The sequence below is a fragment of the Camelus dromedarius genome, chromosome X (genome assembly GCF_036321535.1).
Source record: "Camelus dromedarius isolate mCamDro1 chromosome X, mCamDro1.pat, whole genome shotgun sequence".
Classification (NCBI taxonomy): Eukaryota; Metazoa; Chordata; class Mammalia; order Artiodactyla; family Camelidae; genus Camelus; species Camelus dromedarius.
In genome coordinates this window covers 108,897,782-108,915,293 of record NC_087472.1, presented here as the reverse complement: position 1 = coordinate 108,915,293, position 17,512 = coordinate 108,897,782, and the positions used below count along the sequence as shown (strand labels likewise).

At 47.6% G+C, this 17,512-nt stretch overlaps 1 protein-coding gene across 9 annotated transcripts in view; it reads left to right on the top strand.

Moving 5' to 3' along the window:
• The first annotated feature begins 1,403 nt into the window (after nt 1-1,403).
• The window catches only part of LOC105092372 (F-box-like/WD repeat-containing protein TBL1X), a 201,533-nt gene continuing 185,424 nt past the window's right edge, over nt 1,404-17,512 (top strand). For 6 of the 9 annotated variants that reach the window (XM_064482605.1, XM_064482601.1, XM_064482604.1 and 3 more), the window contains exon 1: nt 3,163-3,307. The gene's annotated coding sequence lies outside the window, so the exon portion shown is untranslated. Of the gene's footprint in view, nt 1,540-3,162; nt 3,308-17,512 lie in introns of those variants that run through there. The other 3 variants (XM_064482602.1, XM_064482600.1, XM_064482599.1) reach the window with 1 other exon arrangement.

Below are 17,512 nucleotides of genomic sequence, written 5' to 3'. Positions count from 1 at the left end.
CTTTTCGCTCCCTTAATAGTATCTTTTGCAGAGCAGAGTTTTAAATTTTGATGAAGTCCAAAGCATCAATTTTTTTTTTCACGGATCATGTTTTGGATGTTGTATAGAAAAACTGATTGCAGAAACCTAATGTCATCTAGATTTGCTCCTCCATTATCTTCTAGGAGTTTTATGTTTTTGTCTTTTACATTTGGGCCTATGATCAATTTTAAGTTACTTTCTGTGAAAAGTGTAAGGTCTGGGCTAGATTAATTTTTTTGTTTGTTTTGTAGATGGATGTCCAGTTGTTCCAACACCACTGGTTACAAAAGATATTCTTTCTCTATTGAAATACCTTTACTTTCTTGTCAAATATTAATTGCATATATTTGTGTGGGTTCCTGCTGCCTTTTAATTAAAAACTTGGCTACTCTTTAGGGGGAATACTGATAGCATTTGTTGTAATCAGATTCCTGAATTCCAGCTCTCTCCAGTCAGCAGCCAAAAATAATTGTTTAGAATAAAGATGTTGTGCACCTGTGGAAATCCTTGCTGCCCATGGCCTCCATGTTAGCCTTTATACTTTCGTCTGAATGCACTGGCTCCTTTCCTGCTCTACTTTAATGGGATTTCTCCCCTCCTTTTCTCCCACCATTTGAAAAATCTGCAAAACAGATTAAATAAAATAGTCTAATTTACCACTTACCTACCACCCATCTAGCATTCAGAAAGAGGAATTTCAGTGTTCTTATAATAAAGTAGGGGCTCTCTTTTCCTGTCTGAGGTCTTACAAAGTCCCTGGGGGCTCCTAGGAGTCTCTGTTAAAAGCGTCTGACTCCTTACTTGCAAGAAGACCGTTCGGATTATGCAGACAAGATCAAACAGGCAAGATGGATTCTGAGCTCCCTTGCATTCATTGTTAGTTATGGAAGACCAGCTGTAAAAACTGGTCATACTGGGTCGTAGTTTGGAGTGAGGATTTCCACCACTTTCCCATACTTTAAGTGATTGGCATCTGCCAAGAAATCAAAACATACAAAGAGGCCTTTTCATCACGTTCAGTTCGGAATTTCCAAGCAGCTAACGACAAGCAGGGCTGGCAAGCCAGAGAGGCGGTTTGGTTGCGCGGCTACTCGAGAGTGTGCGGTAGCCGAGGGCCGCGTCCCCGTAAAGCCGAGAGCTGTAATGATGTCAACTTGTTATTTACTTTCCAAATCTGAATGACTGAGCAAGGCGAAAGGAGAATCAATCAACCACAATGTGACCCTACAGGCGGAAAAAACGCAGCGCTCCCACCACCAGGCGGTGGGGGAAGGGAAGCACGTGTAACCAGGGCAGGGTTGCATCAGGAAGGAGCTCGCTCTGGTTTTCTGTTGCACCCTTGGTTTTTCGATTGCATGTAATACCTCAACATCAGTCCTCCCAAGCCCAGGGAGCCCGGGAGCAACGACGGGTAGGCTCAAGGGAAGGCCCCACCACGCCCTTTTGGGGGGCCTTGAATGGCAACTGATACAAAATAAGACACAATCTATTCTGCTGATTCACAATTATGGAGACTGTGTAAGTGTGTATTTTTTATTGATGTGCTCTAATAATGGTGCAGCAACAGTCGTTTTACCTCATTGACGTTTTACAGCAATATTTGGCAGGGTAATTTTTAGTCTACCTTTTTGATGGAGGACCAGCCCTTTAAAAACTCACCTTGGGGCCCCCTCCCCCTATAACCAGTACAACAAATGCTCCAGTGTCCCAGAAAGGAGCAAGTGAGGTTACAGTGTAAAATGCTGAGTGTACTGGGCTGTTAGGGCGAAGCTCATTGTACACCAAAGGGAAGGGCAAACTTATTTTAAAATAGTCAACAAAGCAGACACCAAAGTTGCTGGGGGCGAGGCGGGGTGGGTGCGGATATTTGTTTAAGGGAATTAAGGCCGTGAGTGGTGGGCAGTTGTCACCACACTGGGAGGGGAGGAAGAGCTGGGGATTTCGGTTCGCCAGGGCTGGGCCGAGTGAGCCATTGCAACATAAAACACTTTGCGAAAGCCCAAGGTCTGAAGCCTGTGGGTAGGGGTAGGGGTAGGGGTAGGGGTGGGGTGAGAAGGCCCTAGGGCCCAAGACTCCCCCACCTCGAACTCCCAGGCTCACACCCCAGCTCCTGGCCTCCACCCCAGTCTGTCTCCCCAAGCATTTTTGGCACTTCTCCGGAGGGATTTTGCAAAGGTCAAGGTTCCACCTGAGCCTCCACTTTTTGGGAAGGGGAAGAGACCACTGGGGTATCCTCTCTGCCGCCGATTTTGAGGGAGATGAACTCTGGAGCAGGTTGCAGGGGGTTCTGTTAGGGCACTGGGCGGCTTCTTTGAGGTGGGGGAGGGTAACAAAGCAGTGGCCCGGTTTCCTTCCCCCTTAGAAACCGCAGGGGTGGTGGTCCGGGTTCTTGTCCCCTCCTGGCAGTAAGAGAAAGGTTGGGTTTGGGACTGGGGCTGGGGTGGGCTTGCGTTTCCTTCTGTCCCCGTGGAGGCCACGGGGAAGGGACAGGGTGCGGAGCTAGTAAGGAGAGGCCCGGGTTCTCCTCACCCATTCCCCCTCCGTGGTGTGGAGGGGAGAACTGGGGTGAGGGACAGTGTAGCATCGCAGGTCCCCCACTGTGGGGTAGGGAAGGACTGGGACACGGGTCTTCCCTAGATGCCGTGGGGGAGGGTCTGTGTTGGGGCGCGGACTCTCACCCCCTTCGCCGTGGGGGAAGGGCAGGCCTGGTGTCCTTACCCTCTTTGGAGGAGGGGCTGGCTTGGGACGCGGCCCCCCAGGGCGTGGGGGAGGGACGGGGGGACGCGGGCTCCCCTCCCCCGATCGTGGGGGAGGGTGCGGGCTGGGGGCCGTGGGGGAAGGGCGGGCCTGGGCGGCGAAGGCGGCCCCGCTGGCAGTCCTCCCGGCCGGGGTCGGCGCGCTGGCGGCCGCTCCCCCCGGAGGTCACTGCCCGTGCCGGTCCCTCCCGCCGTCCCGCCCTCTCCCGCCGCCGCCGCCGCCGCCGCCGCCGCCGCCGCCGCTGCTCCCGCCCCAGCCCCCCCTCCGCACTCGGGAGCGAGGAGCCGCCAGCGCCCCCGCCCCGCCGCCGCCGCAGCGCCCTCGGCCGCCATTCGGCACCCGAAACTTTCCAGTGCCCGCGCCTCTCGGGGACTCGGAGGCGGCGGGGCGGGGGCGGCCCGGGGGCGGCACGCGGCTGCTCCGGGCGCCGGGCCCTCCTCGGCCGTGGCACGGCCCGGGCTCGGCGACGGCCGGCCGGAGGGAAGCTCGGAGTGGCGGCGCCGCCACAAGTTGCGCTGCTCGTGGCGAGGTGAGTGCGCGGGGCTTGGCCGGCCGGGCGGGGTGGGCGCAAACTTCTACGGCGCGGGGGCCGGCGATTCCCTCCCCGCTCGCGGGCAGGCCGGCGGCCGGGAGCGCCAGCACGCTCCGCCCGCCTCCGGGGCTCTGGAGGGGCAGGTCCCCAACTGTCCCCGGGGCTCGGGCTGGGGTGCGGCGCGCTCCCTGCAGGCTGAACAATACCCCGATGTGGCCGCACCCCAAAGTGCCGGCGAGTCGGGGACGAGCGGCGGCTAGGGGGCTCCTTTGTTTTGGGGAGGGGGAGGCGGGCGGTAAGTTTGAGGAAGCGCTCGACTTGTCCCCCGATGCCCCTTTGTCTGCGGATCCTGGGGCTGGCTGCGCGAACCTGCGCTGCCGCGGGATCCCCGTGGGGGAGGGGAGCCCCATTCATCCCTGGGCGCGGGCCGGCCCGCCCGGGACCGGGTGGAAGCGCGGCGGCGCGCAGCTCAGTGAGTGGCGGGCGAGGCGGCGTGGGCCGCGGCGGCTCAGTTTCCGAGGCGCAGAAACTGTCAAGGAAGTCGGGAGTCCCCCGGCCGGAGCGAGGGGAGCAGGCTGAGGGCGACTAAGGCGGGTGGGAGGAGCCCTTGGCCAGGCAGGGGCTGCAGAGCGTGGCCTGGGGAGGCTGCAGACCTGTTGCTCCCAGGCTCGCAGGAGGGTTGCCCCCTAGATCTGTGTCCCAGGCCCTGCTCCTCAGGGGGACCTTCCCAACCCGGGTCGGTGCTCAGAACGGGGTGGGGGCGCGCCTGCGGGAGTCGCAGGACGCTGGAGCTGTGACAGTTGGGGGTCGCTAGAGGCCCGCCGGCGCTGGGATAGGGCCTGGACTTCACGTGTGTCGCCCGTGCGCGGTCAGGCCCGGCCCGGGCTCTCTCATTGCCCGGCCTCGCATTCTCCAAGGCAGCGGCACTGGAAATTTCACAAAGTTGTTAAAGTCGGAGGTTTTTTTTTTTTCCCCTGTTGGTGATGTTGTAGAGCAGAACCCCAAAAGAAACAAAAAACCCACCCCCATTCCATATGCAACTGCTTCTGCTTTGCGTTGTCACATGTGGCTTGACCTGACTTCTGGATGTTTTTCTGACGCGCCTCCCGAGCCCCTGGGTTAACCTGGAAGGGAAGGGGCGGGACTGCAGTCTGGGAGGGGGAGGGGAGCGCCCCGCGAAGGTCCTGAATGGTGGCCTCGGGGTAGCAACTGGTCCTTGAAAATTTTATGAAAAGTTTGCAGTCAGTCATTCCTAGAAAAGACGCGTTGGGGGCGGAGGAATGTTGATTGTGGAACAATTGAGACGTGAAGATGACGCTCGTATTTTAAAGGATGGTAATACCTCAAATGTACTGCTGATTTTTGTAGAAAAGCACCCATCTAGGTAACTAATCCAGGACTAAAAGCTGAAGTTCATCACTTGACCCACTTATTAAAATAGCCCCTTAAGGGTATTCCAGACCTTAAGTGAACACACACCTGTGGGACAAAAATGGAGACTGTGTTTTATTTGTTGGTGGGCACAGCAGGGTGTGTGTCACTGGAGCTCCTGAGGTTGGCTTTTATCCAAGAGCTTGGTCAGTCCCGGAATTGTCAGCACCCCCATTTAAATTTCACAGGATCATCCTTAAATCTCCCAGACCTCACCCCTCCTGAAAGTTTGGGTGTTCTAATTGAGAGCGGGGTGTCCTAGTTGGTCTCGAATCTCACCTTTAACTGTGGGAAGCTTCAATTTTCTTATGTGTGTGATGGCATCAAGGTCTGCCTGGGTAGGCTGTTAGGAGGGTTTCCGTGCTAGCCAGCAAAAAGGGGAATAGAGCCCCTGAGTCCAACTCCTGGGACACTTAATGCTTGGCTAGAAAAGCAGCCTTTGTCCCCATTTGGCCTGAACTAGTGAAAGGCCCACCCTGTTCTGCTCTACTGTTGACCTTGAAGTCCTGCAACTTTTCTGAGTCATTTTCCTATATGTGTAAAAATAAAAAAGAGGAACTGAAATCGTGATACTCACTGGGTGGTGCAAGGACAGAAAGCAGAAATGTATGTATAAGTTTTTTGAAAATTATGGAGCCTGTAAATTGAATTTGTTGCTATCGTGCAAATAGAATAATTGTCCATACATTACTTGAGTGCCGTGCAGTGAGGATTTTACAGGCACTTAACGCCCTGTGTGCGGCAGTTACTTCCGTTCTGCTGCAGAGGACACTGACTTGCTAATATATGATATAGGGAGGACAGTCTAATCCCAAAGCCCCTCTTAAGCTTGGTGTTATTTTGCCTTCCTGTCTACAAAGTGTGAATTTTCCCATTTGGAGACAAGGTCATTAAATTACACACACACACAAACTGTCTCTCTTCCCCACTCCCCGCCCTCCAACTCCAGAATCTGCATTGAAATCTGCATGTACATTTAGACAAATCTCAACAGAAATCATGAAACATCCACCACAGCAGAGGGATTGTTTCCGACTGTAGCTCAGTTGTCCAGTAGGTAACCACAAGCCACATGTGCATATTTAGATTCAAGTTAATATAAATTCAGTAACAATTCTGTTGTTACTGAAATTACCTATTCTGTTCTTTCTGTGCTCTACCCATAATTCACATACTCAATAGTTGATTGTAGCTCATGGCTACCATCTTGGACAGCGGAGAACTTGCAGAAAGTACTAAGGAGGGTGATACTCTGTAGTAACTGCAAGGATTGATAAAGAAAACAGTAAAGAGAGTTAGTCTGCTTTTTGTGGGGAAAGGGGAGAGGCTATAAGAGTTTTAAATATTTTACAGGTAGATCTTTGAAGGAAAGACCCATTTCAGCCAGCAGTTTAGGAAAGTGATTTCAGTCAATTTCAGTGAGATTGACGACTGTGGTTTTATATTCACGTGGTTTGGATCACTTTTGAATGAGAAAACCAGAAGTCAACCCAGAGTCTTACGCAGTGTTTAACCTTGGACATAGGCATTTAGTGTCTCTGTGCCTTAGTTTTCCATCTGAAAAATGGTGTAGCCAGTCCCCACGTTGCCTGCCTGAATGTGTTGCAGTGAACATACCTTGGGATGGTGGGGAGCCCAAGGTCTTGCCATCAGTGAGGCTCCATGTGCATAATTGAGATGTAGGCCGTGTGTAAACCCCTGCTATGGGCAACGTAGGTTCTCTCCCCATCAAGTTTATGTCCTCAGTATTAAGGTTTAATCTCTTGAGATTGAACTCCTCTAATTAAAAGGCTGGTAAGAAATCCTTCCAATAAAGTGAGACTTCACAATAGTCAAAGTATTTTTTAAAAAGGAGCTAGGTGCTAGCCATTTCTGGTACACCGGTCCCTGAGTCAGGATGTTATTTTTATTACTTCGTTGAGGTGTTCTTTGCATAGTCTTCTGTATTTTTTATAGCAACAGAATAGAAATTTTATTTGTAAATGAGGATGGGTAAAAACCTGACTTCGCGCCTGTCAGAGAGCTGACTTCCAGATCCCTTCTGCCCCTCGTCCTCACTCCTGGTCTCTCTCAGGACTGCTGTTACCTGTCGGCCTTTGGGACACCTGCCCTAGTCACGATTCTCTTACAGAGGTGGGAAATGGGTCCCTGCAGAGGGAGGCCAGGCCCAGAAAAGTCATCTCCCATGGGTCCTGAGCGGCAGGAAGTCACATCCTCTCTCAGATACCTGTAGGGGAGGAGGAGGACCCCTTACCCCGATCCTGTGGCAGCCCCCTCTCCCAGCTTTGTGCCTGGGTCAGAGTCTGGGGCTCCACGCACATGGCATTTCCAGGGCTCCACCACAAGCATTCTTGTTCTGCCCGATGATGCCCCGAGACTGTCCTAGGCATGGTGTCCCCATACCTTGCATTTGCCCCCTTTTTCTCCCTAAAAAAAAAGTAACATCCAATAAGTTGTTAATCTTTCATCACCCAAGACATTTAAAAAATAGTTTCAATCAGGAAGTAAGACTAAAGTCATTTTGTAAACATTTTTTTTAAGTAGGAAAGATAAACTTTTTTTTCCCGTAACTATTTTTAGCGTGACGGAAGTAACTGGCCCTTTGAGTGGAGGCTGGATGTGAACCCTCTCCTTGGGTCTTGCCCTCCTTGGCCCTTCCGCTCCATCCTTTCTGTGAGGCTCGGCCTACCAAATGGATGACCCTGGCCACATTGTCAGAACGAGGCCCAACAAAACCAAAATAAAAGCTGGATGTGGGAAGAGACAAACAGAGTCAACATGTTTATAAAGGGAACGAGAGCCTGCTCTGAGGAAATGAGTTTAAAACCTCAAGGGGAAAATACAGTCATTAAGGAATTTGTTTCCTGGGTGTCTTACTGACCAGGGAGCCAGGAACTTGACGGAAGGTGGTTGTGTCCACCCAGTGGCAGCCTCCTGCGAAGCCGTTCTGTGTATCATCACCGCGATCAAATATTTATTGCGAATCCACTGCCTGACTGAAGACTGCAGATGTGACCTGAAAACCATTGGAAAATTAAATTGGAGCCAGTTTAAACTTGAAAACAGAGGAGAGAATATTTTTATCTTACAAAGGAAGTCTGGTACCATTTTCATGGCTTGGCTTGTTCGTGGCAGATGGGAGCAGAGAGGTGGAGATGGAGCATGACATGCAGGGTCAAGAGAAAGGGAAGTGTTCAGAGACGGGGGTAGGAAAGGCAGTTGTTTATTGAAACCGTATTTTCACCACTGAATGCTAGAATCTTGGAGTTGACTCATGGTTCTCAGGCCAGTTTTGCCCCCTGCTGTCTAGGGGCATTTGGCAATGTCTGGAGACATTTGTGGTTGTCACAAGTCGGGGGAGGGGGATGGTGGGGTTCCTGGCATCTGGTGGGTCCATGGATGCTGCTTAAACATCCCATGGTGCACAGGACAGCCCCCACCCCAAATGCCGGTGGTGCAAAGGTGGAGACACCAAACCTGAAGTGTACCATCAACTCTACAGTCCAGTTTGGAGCGAGGTCCACGGGCAGGTGGATGGCAAGGAAAGATACATACCCAGTTCTGTGGTTCTTAGGGCTCCTCCCCCCCTTCCCTGGGAGGCTAATTTGGGATACCTTAGGCAGTAAGTGACGACATAGGCACTCACAGGAGAAGGGAAAGGAGGAGGTGGGAAGTGCATGGGCTTTGAGGAACACAGACTAACGGGCAGCACTGCTGGAGGTGTTGGGGGAGGGGCGGCTGCTAGTTGCTGAAGCTCTTCCTCAACCCAAGTATGTTAGAGAACCACGCTCCCCCTCCCGGTACCAGTACCCCTGCTTCTGCTTCTTCCTGTTGGTGTTGCTGACGTCATTGCAGATTTAGCCGGTCTCACTTTGGGTCAGTTTCTTGGGACTTGGGTATTTATCAGGAGAAAACCCAGCCCGTCTGATGTTTTCGGACCTTTTCTGTGCCCAGCGAGATGTTGGTTACCCTGGATTGGGGGAGACTCCAACACCATGCAGGGTGCTCAGGAGGGCGAGGGCAAATCAGTGTGTAGGGTGTTTGCTTCTTGCAGGACTCTTGGGTGCTGCTTAGGTCTCGGTCCCTTCCTACGACTGTGAACGGCTGGCGGCAGCTGGGCACGAAGCTGCATTTTCCTGGTCGGGGCCCTCTTCCAAGGATTGGCCCCTTTGGCACCCAAATCTGGTCCTCCTGAGCCCCCTGTTGCGTGACCACCCCGCCAAGCCCAGCCTGGGCAGGGGCCTCTTGGGCTCCTGGTGGTCAGGGGGCAGTTGACACGGCTGTGTCAACTTGGCAGCCAGCCCAACATGCACTGACTGCGTCTTTGGACAAATCAGTTACCTTCTCAGGTGTTAGTTTTCTCACTGAGAGAGCAAAGGAAACGTATTTATTTCTCAGGCTTACTGTGTTAGAGGAGAGAGGATTAGTATCATGCTTGGAGCCCTGCGTGCTTATGTTTTCCTCTACTCTGAAGGTGGGAATTTGGTGTGGAAATATACACAGATAATAGTAATATATCTTTATCAGTTGGGGGGGTCTCCAGCAATCGCTTGCTTGCCTTATCTTTTTTCCCCTTAAGTTAAATTTCAGGGCTGGCATACATGCACACAGACGCTTTATGCATGTATGTATGTGTATATAGTATATATAACGTGTAAATATAGAGAGACTCTCTGTTTTCTGAATTACTGTACATAAATTATGAATTAAGCACGTGCTTAAATGTCTATAACCACCACCAATACGCAGGATAGAGGACAGCTGGATTCCATTACCCCAGAGGTGTCCATGGTGCTCCCTCTCCCCGAGCCCCCAGCCCCCAACCCGGGCGCCTGCTTCCTGGTCTTGGTAATCACATTTTACCTCAGGATGAGGTGCCTCATGGAGAATCCCTCCACCCTTTCAGCACCTCCCTTGACACATGAGTTTTATAGTTCAGCACACTTGGGCCAGTGTGCTTTCCTCAGAATGATTTTGCGCCGTGGATATTATCAAAAGCAAGGAAAAAGCAAACATATAGCTTCTTACTGTTTGTTTGAAGCCACAGTGAGAAAATACCAGGTGTCTTGCTGGAGCTGCCTAAGTCTTGGTCTTCTTCAATGCTGGTTCATTCTTGCTGTCTAATTAGTTGAGATGAGGCATTTTGGGGTGCACTTTCAGAGATGGTTTCTGTTACCATGGAAAGACATTTAAAATGTAAAATACTGCAGTAGGTTGAAGTTGTCTTTAGTTTCAAAAACAGGACACACAAGAGGCGAGGTTTTCTCTGTAGGGTAATAATGTGACCGTAAAGCAGGGTGAAAATATCCTGTTGTGTTTGCCACATTAGTTTGTTCTAGAAATAAAACAAATTCTGGTATCTGTATTTCTGTGTGGTTGTTAACTTACGTTTTACCTTGGGTCGTAATTTCACTATTTGCAATCTAATAAGAAATGGCACGTTTTTTGGAGAATCCCTGATGTGGCATTTTGGCCACTTACCTCCTGCCTTGGGTGTTCTGTCGGCACGTGTAAACTTGTCGGACCTGTGTGTGTCCTCACACGTAGAGTCAAAGGCTTCATGAGCTGATCTTGAGGCCTCCCATGCTTCTCGTGTGTGGATTTTAATCATGGAAAGGGACACTACTGAAATGTTGGGTAGGCTTTTTTTTTTTTTTTTAAGACTTTTGTAGGTTAAGAAATTCAGTGGTTTTATATTAACTGAAAGTTTGGGTAAACTATGTCCTGTGCTTTGACTGTCGTTTACCCATGATTAAAATAAGCAATATTCTACTTAACATTGGTAAGTCAGTTGCATATTTTACTTAAAAAAAAACAAAAAACCCAGCAATTCAGAAGACACTTTGGGCTGTTGAGTGCCTCTGAGTAATTCTTATGATTGTTGTGGTTTCCCAGTCTCAGGAGACCCTGTAAAATAAGCACAAACAATGCTCATGGCAAAATTCACAGTGTTTATTCTTCAAGAGAGTGTCTGCCTTGAATTCCTGTCTATTTTTCCTAGCATGGTAGATGTAGCTGGAATGCTTAAAAGAAAACATGAGTGTTCTCTGCTTACTTCTCTTGAGCCTGGAACTCAGAATGTGACCCCAGAAAGCCAGCCCTGAGCACTTTCCTTTCTGGAACACTTGCCGCTAACTCCCAGGTGGAATACAGAGGCTGGGGAGTTGAGGGCCGCCACTACCCCTCCCCCCTCCCCTCCAGGCTGATCAGCTTACCTCTTGCCAGGATATTGAACAGTTGACTCACGCCTCCTGAGATCTGGACCCCCAAATGCATCCATGTTGCAGTGAGGCTAGAGGGACACTGTCCCCCTTGTTGGATGGCTTGATGCGTAACTATTACAGACTTGCCTGTTGCCATCCGGCTGTAGAGTCTGTGAACGTCCTGCATCCAGTTCTGCAAACATTTCTGCTTGTTTGAACTTCTTCATAGATGGAAATTTGGGTAAAAGAAGCATACTGTATGTGTTGCCATTTTAGTTCTTTGATCAGTAATAAATACTTTACTCTGGTAAGACCACATGAACCATGATTAAGAACTGGAGAAAGTCTGTGTGTGACTGAGCAGTGCTTTCTGTTTCTAGTGCTTTGCGGGTAATTCTTAGTCTTAGCCAAGGGTCCAGGTACCCTTGTTATCTTGACATCCGATTGAAGATGAGGAGTGAGAAAGGAGGGTGGAGGACAGTTATCCAATTCATGTGATGCAGAAATTTGTAGCACCACTGTGCAAACGTGATTCTCAGCATTTGCACAGTTCCACATGGTTGCCGAGTTTTAGGTTGTATTTCAGAAAGCAGCTGACCAGAGAATTGATGTCTCTACCATTTGGTTCATTTGGGAGACAGATTAAACTTGGGTCCCAGCCTTAGACTCTTTTTCCAACAGAATCTTATCAGGCATTTTAATCCTTGAAACTTGAATGCCAGCCCTGTGTAGGTAAAGACTCAAGTAAGTATTCACATTTATCAACTTAAAAACAACGGTTGCCAGTCCCTGACAGCCATAGGTCAGTCTTGGGAGACACGCTTTGGTTTAACTCCTAATTTGATTATGGAAAAATACCACATTAGGGTTGTATTTCTAAGATGGACGATGTTTCTATGCCAAGTTCAACCATTTCCAAGGATCTATAGTGTAATTCTTCAAAAAGCCTAGCCAGGAGAATAGCGTTGGAGGGGTACCCAGCTCAGAAGGTGGTGAAAATAAGAATTAATGATCTCACGTGTCCAGTGCACGACAGAAATTATTGGAGACCTTATGAAAACAAGGGGAGAGACCTGTGGATATGAGACTTGCCTGATAAATTTCATGGGACTCTGATAAATTTCACAGACCTCTGGACCTCTGAGTATGTTTGCTTGAAACCAAGAGTCTCCATGTTTAGCGGGGGCAGAGGGGGACAGAAATGCCTTGTTCCAGGCTTTAATTTTCAAAGTGGGCTTCCAAGTGGATTTCATGTCCTCTGGCAGGTGCACAGTGAGTTTTATTGGAGTGCAAGAAGAAACTTCAGTTGTCCATTTATTTTTTTTAAATTTAATAGTTACAAAACGTCTATTTGTGGTCTATGAAAAATGCATATAACATTAGGTGAGTGTTATCTATAGTTAATATATTACGTGAGTTGGGGTTAGTGCTTAAAACGTGTTCACCCAGAGGGATATGCAATGAAAAATAAAGCATTTAAAGATCCTGAAGAGGCCCCCAGAGGTGATGAGAGAGGTTGATAGTGAAGTCCTTGAATAAAGTGGGACACATATGTGTTCCCCTTTCCCTCTGTCTTCAGCTGCCATAGGGTGTGTGTGTGTGTGTGTGTGTGTGTGGACGTATACGTATATGTGTTAAATGACTGAGATCTGCCAGCTTAAAGATTGGACATTGCTCCAGGGGATGCAGTGTTAAGGATGTGATTTGGGGAGGAAAGAACATACAGTGACAGGGTACTGTGCATATTTTGGATCTACTGGATTTTGCATGTTTTTAAAGCTGAAAAAATATTTGTGTTTCAGAACCAGATGACAGTGTCTCGGTTGCAGGTGCACGAGGAACCTTTGGAACAATGCTGTGCTTTTTAAGCATTTCATGACGCCACAGTGTTTTCATAATCACTTAATTCTGTTTATAAATCAGCTGCTTTCATTGATGGATGCCCTCGGGGCTCCCAAGAAACCAGGCTTTTTGTTGAATAAGTGATTCAAACTTGAAAAGATGGTAGCATGAGATAGCGCTGGAACTAGGTTGTGAGAAAGTCTTTGGGTGCCTTCAGGCTGCCTGTTTTTTTGTTGTTATTTCTTTTTCCAGGGACATATTTCATCCATCATGTTTGTTTTATTATTGTTATCATTTTTTTTTGCATTTCACGTTAGAGGCTTTTTAACAGAGAAAACTGTCGTTTTAGTTGATGCTATATTGCTGGTGTCACAGAGAGTCAATAAATACAAAAACTATATTCACGACTCAGGCCACATGGTGGGCTGTGGAGGTGAGAAATGGGACTCAACTCCGAGCTTAGGGTCTCAGGCTGAGCTCATTTGCTGAGAATGGATGAAGGTCTGGTTTTCATGAGACTAGACATCAACCGTAAGTAGCTCCGGGGTTACCCCACCAAGCCTGTTTGTTTAACTGGAAATGATGGATATTTTAGCTTCGGGTTTTGTGTATGATTTGGGGTGTCGCGTCCATTTTCCCCTTTGTGAATGCTGGGTGTGCAGTGCAGCTCGTGAACAGAGGGAGGCGGGGACAGGCACCCGGCACCCAGAAGCCTGCAGCTGACGTTCCTGGTCACGTCCTCGAACTGTCAGGGCGTCGGGTGCCATGCGTCGTCAGCGCTTGTCAGGACCCACGTCGACATTCATTTGTCCTTTGGTAAACTGATGTATTTATCTCCTGCTTGATAAAAAACAGATTGCTTCTCTTAATGGTAATATTCAGAAGGCACCTACTGCAAAGAGAGGAGAAACGGGAAGTAGAATTTCTAACATCTACGGTATGCACCTTTGTCTCTGCTCTCCAGGGATCCATACGTTTAAGCACATTTAGCTGTAATGGGAGTCTTTGGGAAGGTTCTGTATCTTGTTCAGGTCCTGACTTCATACTGCAAGCAGGTCAGCCGGACGCTAATGAATCACTGCCACTCTGGACAAGTCTTTTCCCGTCTTTGTGGTGGATGATTTGCTAATAATTCTTCATTGGATTGTTGGTCAGCGAAATTACCCCAAGTACTGTTTCAGAGATGTATCAAGTACAGCCCTACCCTTAGACTCTTTGCAGAAGCGGGCACAGAAGTTAGTTTTATTTCCTAAACACATACCTGGTGTACTCACAATGTGCAGAGATGGGTGTATACTTTCTGGGAACTTAAGGGTAGGTGTATGGAGCAGGAAGGTAGGGGAACAGTAAGGCCAAACGGTAAAAGCCACTGAGACACTGAATCTATGAGGCTGCTAACCTTTAAGGGAAAATATAAAAACAAATGAGTTTGTAGCATTGTGAATTATCCTTTGCGTAATTTCTATCGAGGAAAGCAACTCCTTCCCTTTGGGAAGACTGGGTTGTTCAAATTAGCTGTCTTCATTTTTTCCACAGAAATAAAAATCAGTTGTAGTTTAAGTAATTGTATGTGAAGCTTTATAATTGGAAATTTGACGTTAGCAAAATTATATAACCCTAGTTAATCACATTAGTATACTTGAACTGAATGCAGTAAGATTTCCTCATGGAGGCATTTCCTTTTTCTCTCAGTCAGTACAGCCAATAGTTGGAAAGTTTCCAGTTCCATTTTGTAATTTTTTGATTGTCCTGGACATATTTTCAGAGAAGCTAGTTGAAAACAGAGACTGTGTGTTTTCACTTTTCCCCAGTTCATGTTTAAACATAAAACACAGAGATTAGGCTGTCCTTTGTAAATTTTAATTTTCTCAGTCCCTGGCACAATAGAGGGGTATTTTAGGGGTCCCACTTTTCTGCATAGTGTTTGCTTTAAGGGAAGTTTGGGCTTGGTTCATAGTTTGCTATGCTATCTAAAAGTAAATGTTCAACCTTCTTGAATTTCCTGTCGTGTTTGCTTTTCCATTGAATGTTCTGTATTTGGACAGCGTGTATTTTTCTGTGTGAGTTTCTGGCAGCACAGATGTTCATCCAAGTGGAATTTCTCTCCATGTTGATCAGCTGGTAGCGTTTGGCCATCTATAGCTCGTATAGTGTGTTGAATTGAGTTGGGCACATTGTCGGTTTGGGTTGGGCTGTCATTCCTTCTGCAAGCTATGTGAGACTTTGTGTTGTCTGGGTTTGCCATAGATGATTGCTTTGCCTTTGGATTGCTGTAGATGGCTGCTTGTGGTGATTAATTTAACATGGAACTCTAAATCCCTTTAAGATCAAGTTGATTTTTGGAGGTATAGATTACATATCATAAAAATCACCCATTTTAAATGCCATTTGCAGCAACATGGATGGACCTGGAGTTTGTCATTCTAAGTGAAGTAAGTCATAAAGAGAAAGAAAAATACCATATGATAATCATGTATACATGGAATCTAAAAAAAAGGACACAAATGAACTTATTTACAAAACAGAAACAGACTCACAGACATAGAGAACAAACTTATGAATACCAGAGGGTAGAGGCAGTGGGAAGGGGTAAATTGGGAAGTCAAAATTTGCACCTCTTGGGGAGTGATGGAAATGTTAGCTATCTTGATTGTGGTGGTGGTTTCATGGGTGTATATATTATCAAAATTCATCAAAGTGTACATCTAAAATATGTGTGGTTTACTGTACAGGAACCACACCACAGTGAAGGTGTTGAAATAATCACCCATTTTAAGTGTGCAATTCAGTGATTTTTGGTAAATTTACTGAGTAGTGCAGTCATCATCATCATCATCATCCGACTTTTGAACCTTTTCATTCTTCCTCATAAGATCAGTCATGTTCACTTGCCATCAATTCCTACACCCAGCTCCCAGCCGCAGGCAGCTCCTAAGCTCCTTTCTGTCTGTCAATTTCTTTTTTTACTTTAACTTTATATATATATATATTTTTTTATTGTAGTAGAGTCAGTTTACAATGCTGTGTCAATTTCTTGTGTACAGCATAATAGTTCAGTCATACATGAACATACATATATTCGTTTTTATATTCTTTTCCACTGTAAGTTACAAGATACTGAATATAGTTCCCTGTGGTATAGAGTATGAATTTGTTGTTTATCTATTATAGATATATATTAGTATCTGCAAATCTCGACCTCCCAATTTATCCCTTCCTACCCCCTTCTCCCACTGGTAACCATAAGTTTGTTTTCTATGTCTGTGAGTCTGTTTCTGTTTTGTAAATAAATTTGTCTTCTTTTTTAGAGTCCACATATAAGTGATGTCATATGGTATTTTTCTTTCTCTTTCTGACTGACTTCATTTAGAATGATGATCTCCAGATCCATCCATGTTGCTGCAAGTGGCATTATTTTATTATTTTTTTATGGCTTAGTAGTATTCCATTGTATAAATACACCAGTTTCTTTATCCAGTCATCTGTTGATGGACATTTAGGTTGTTTCATGCCTTGGCTATTGTAAATAGTGCTGCTATATAACCATTGGGTTGTATGTATCTTTTCAAATTAGAGTTACCTCCCTCTGGATATATGCCCAGGAGTGGGACTCTGTAGATTTCTCTTTGCTCAGAACAAGTCTCTGAGTGTGGTGAGCTTGCCACATGGTGAGAGCCTACTTAGGAACCTTCCCCGACCTCTGCCCAGAGACAGGTTGGAGGGGAGGAAGGTGTGGGTAATAGACATCGATCCTCAGTTTCCCCATAAGATCAGGATCGTGATGGATTGGTTGCCAGCATTCACCATGGAACCATCAGCGTGGAACTGTGTGGGAAGAAATTAGCTCAGAATCTGGAGGAGCTCCTCGCACGTACAGGGTCATGTTAACAGTGGGGAATTGTGCGTGAAGGGCCGCACTGGGCAGGCGAGGCGTCTGGGGAAGGGGCTGCCCCTGCAGGGCTGGGTCAGTGCCTGGACAACCCAGGATGCAACCACAGGGTGGTCATCCCCTTGTGCCCCCACCGTCTTTCATCTCAGAATCCCCTCCTCGTTTCTTTCATGGCACTGAGTTAGGCTTTGACCGAAGTTCCGTCTTGGTTGGGATATACCTTAGCCCAGTGGTCCTCCACCAGCGTCAGTTTTGCTCCCAGGGGACCCTGGACAATGTCCGGAGACCTTTCTGGTTGTCACAGATGGGGAGGGGTGCCGCGGCATCTAGTGGGTAGACACCAGGCGTGCTGCCAAACGCCCTGTAAGGCAGAGGATGGAGCCCGCATGCCAACAAAGAATTCCCCCGCCCAACAGGTCAGTAGTGCTGAGGGCAGGGACCCTGCCTTAGTAGCTTTGATTCTGGTGATAGTTTTAAATGAGCTACTTAGATTTCAATGAAGACTTGGTAAAGCTGAAGAACTAAGAACCCCATTAGACTTAAAAAAGAAGTTCAGATATCTTTCCGTCTTGTCATACATTCCAGGGAAATAGGGAGTTTTCTAAAGCAAAGGATAAGCAAGATTTTTGGATGCAACTTTAGAGGGAAAAGAAATTCCAGTAGAAGTATTCATGTACAAATAAACAGCGAAATGACAATGTAGGCAGAAGTATGTGGGGCCACCCCTTGGCTTTGACCTGGGAATCACATTTCATCCTTATCTGGTCCCCCAAGAACTGAGAAAGGAGAGAGAAGGATGCTGACCCAGAATAAAGACTCTTAAAAACTCTGAGTGTC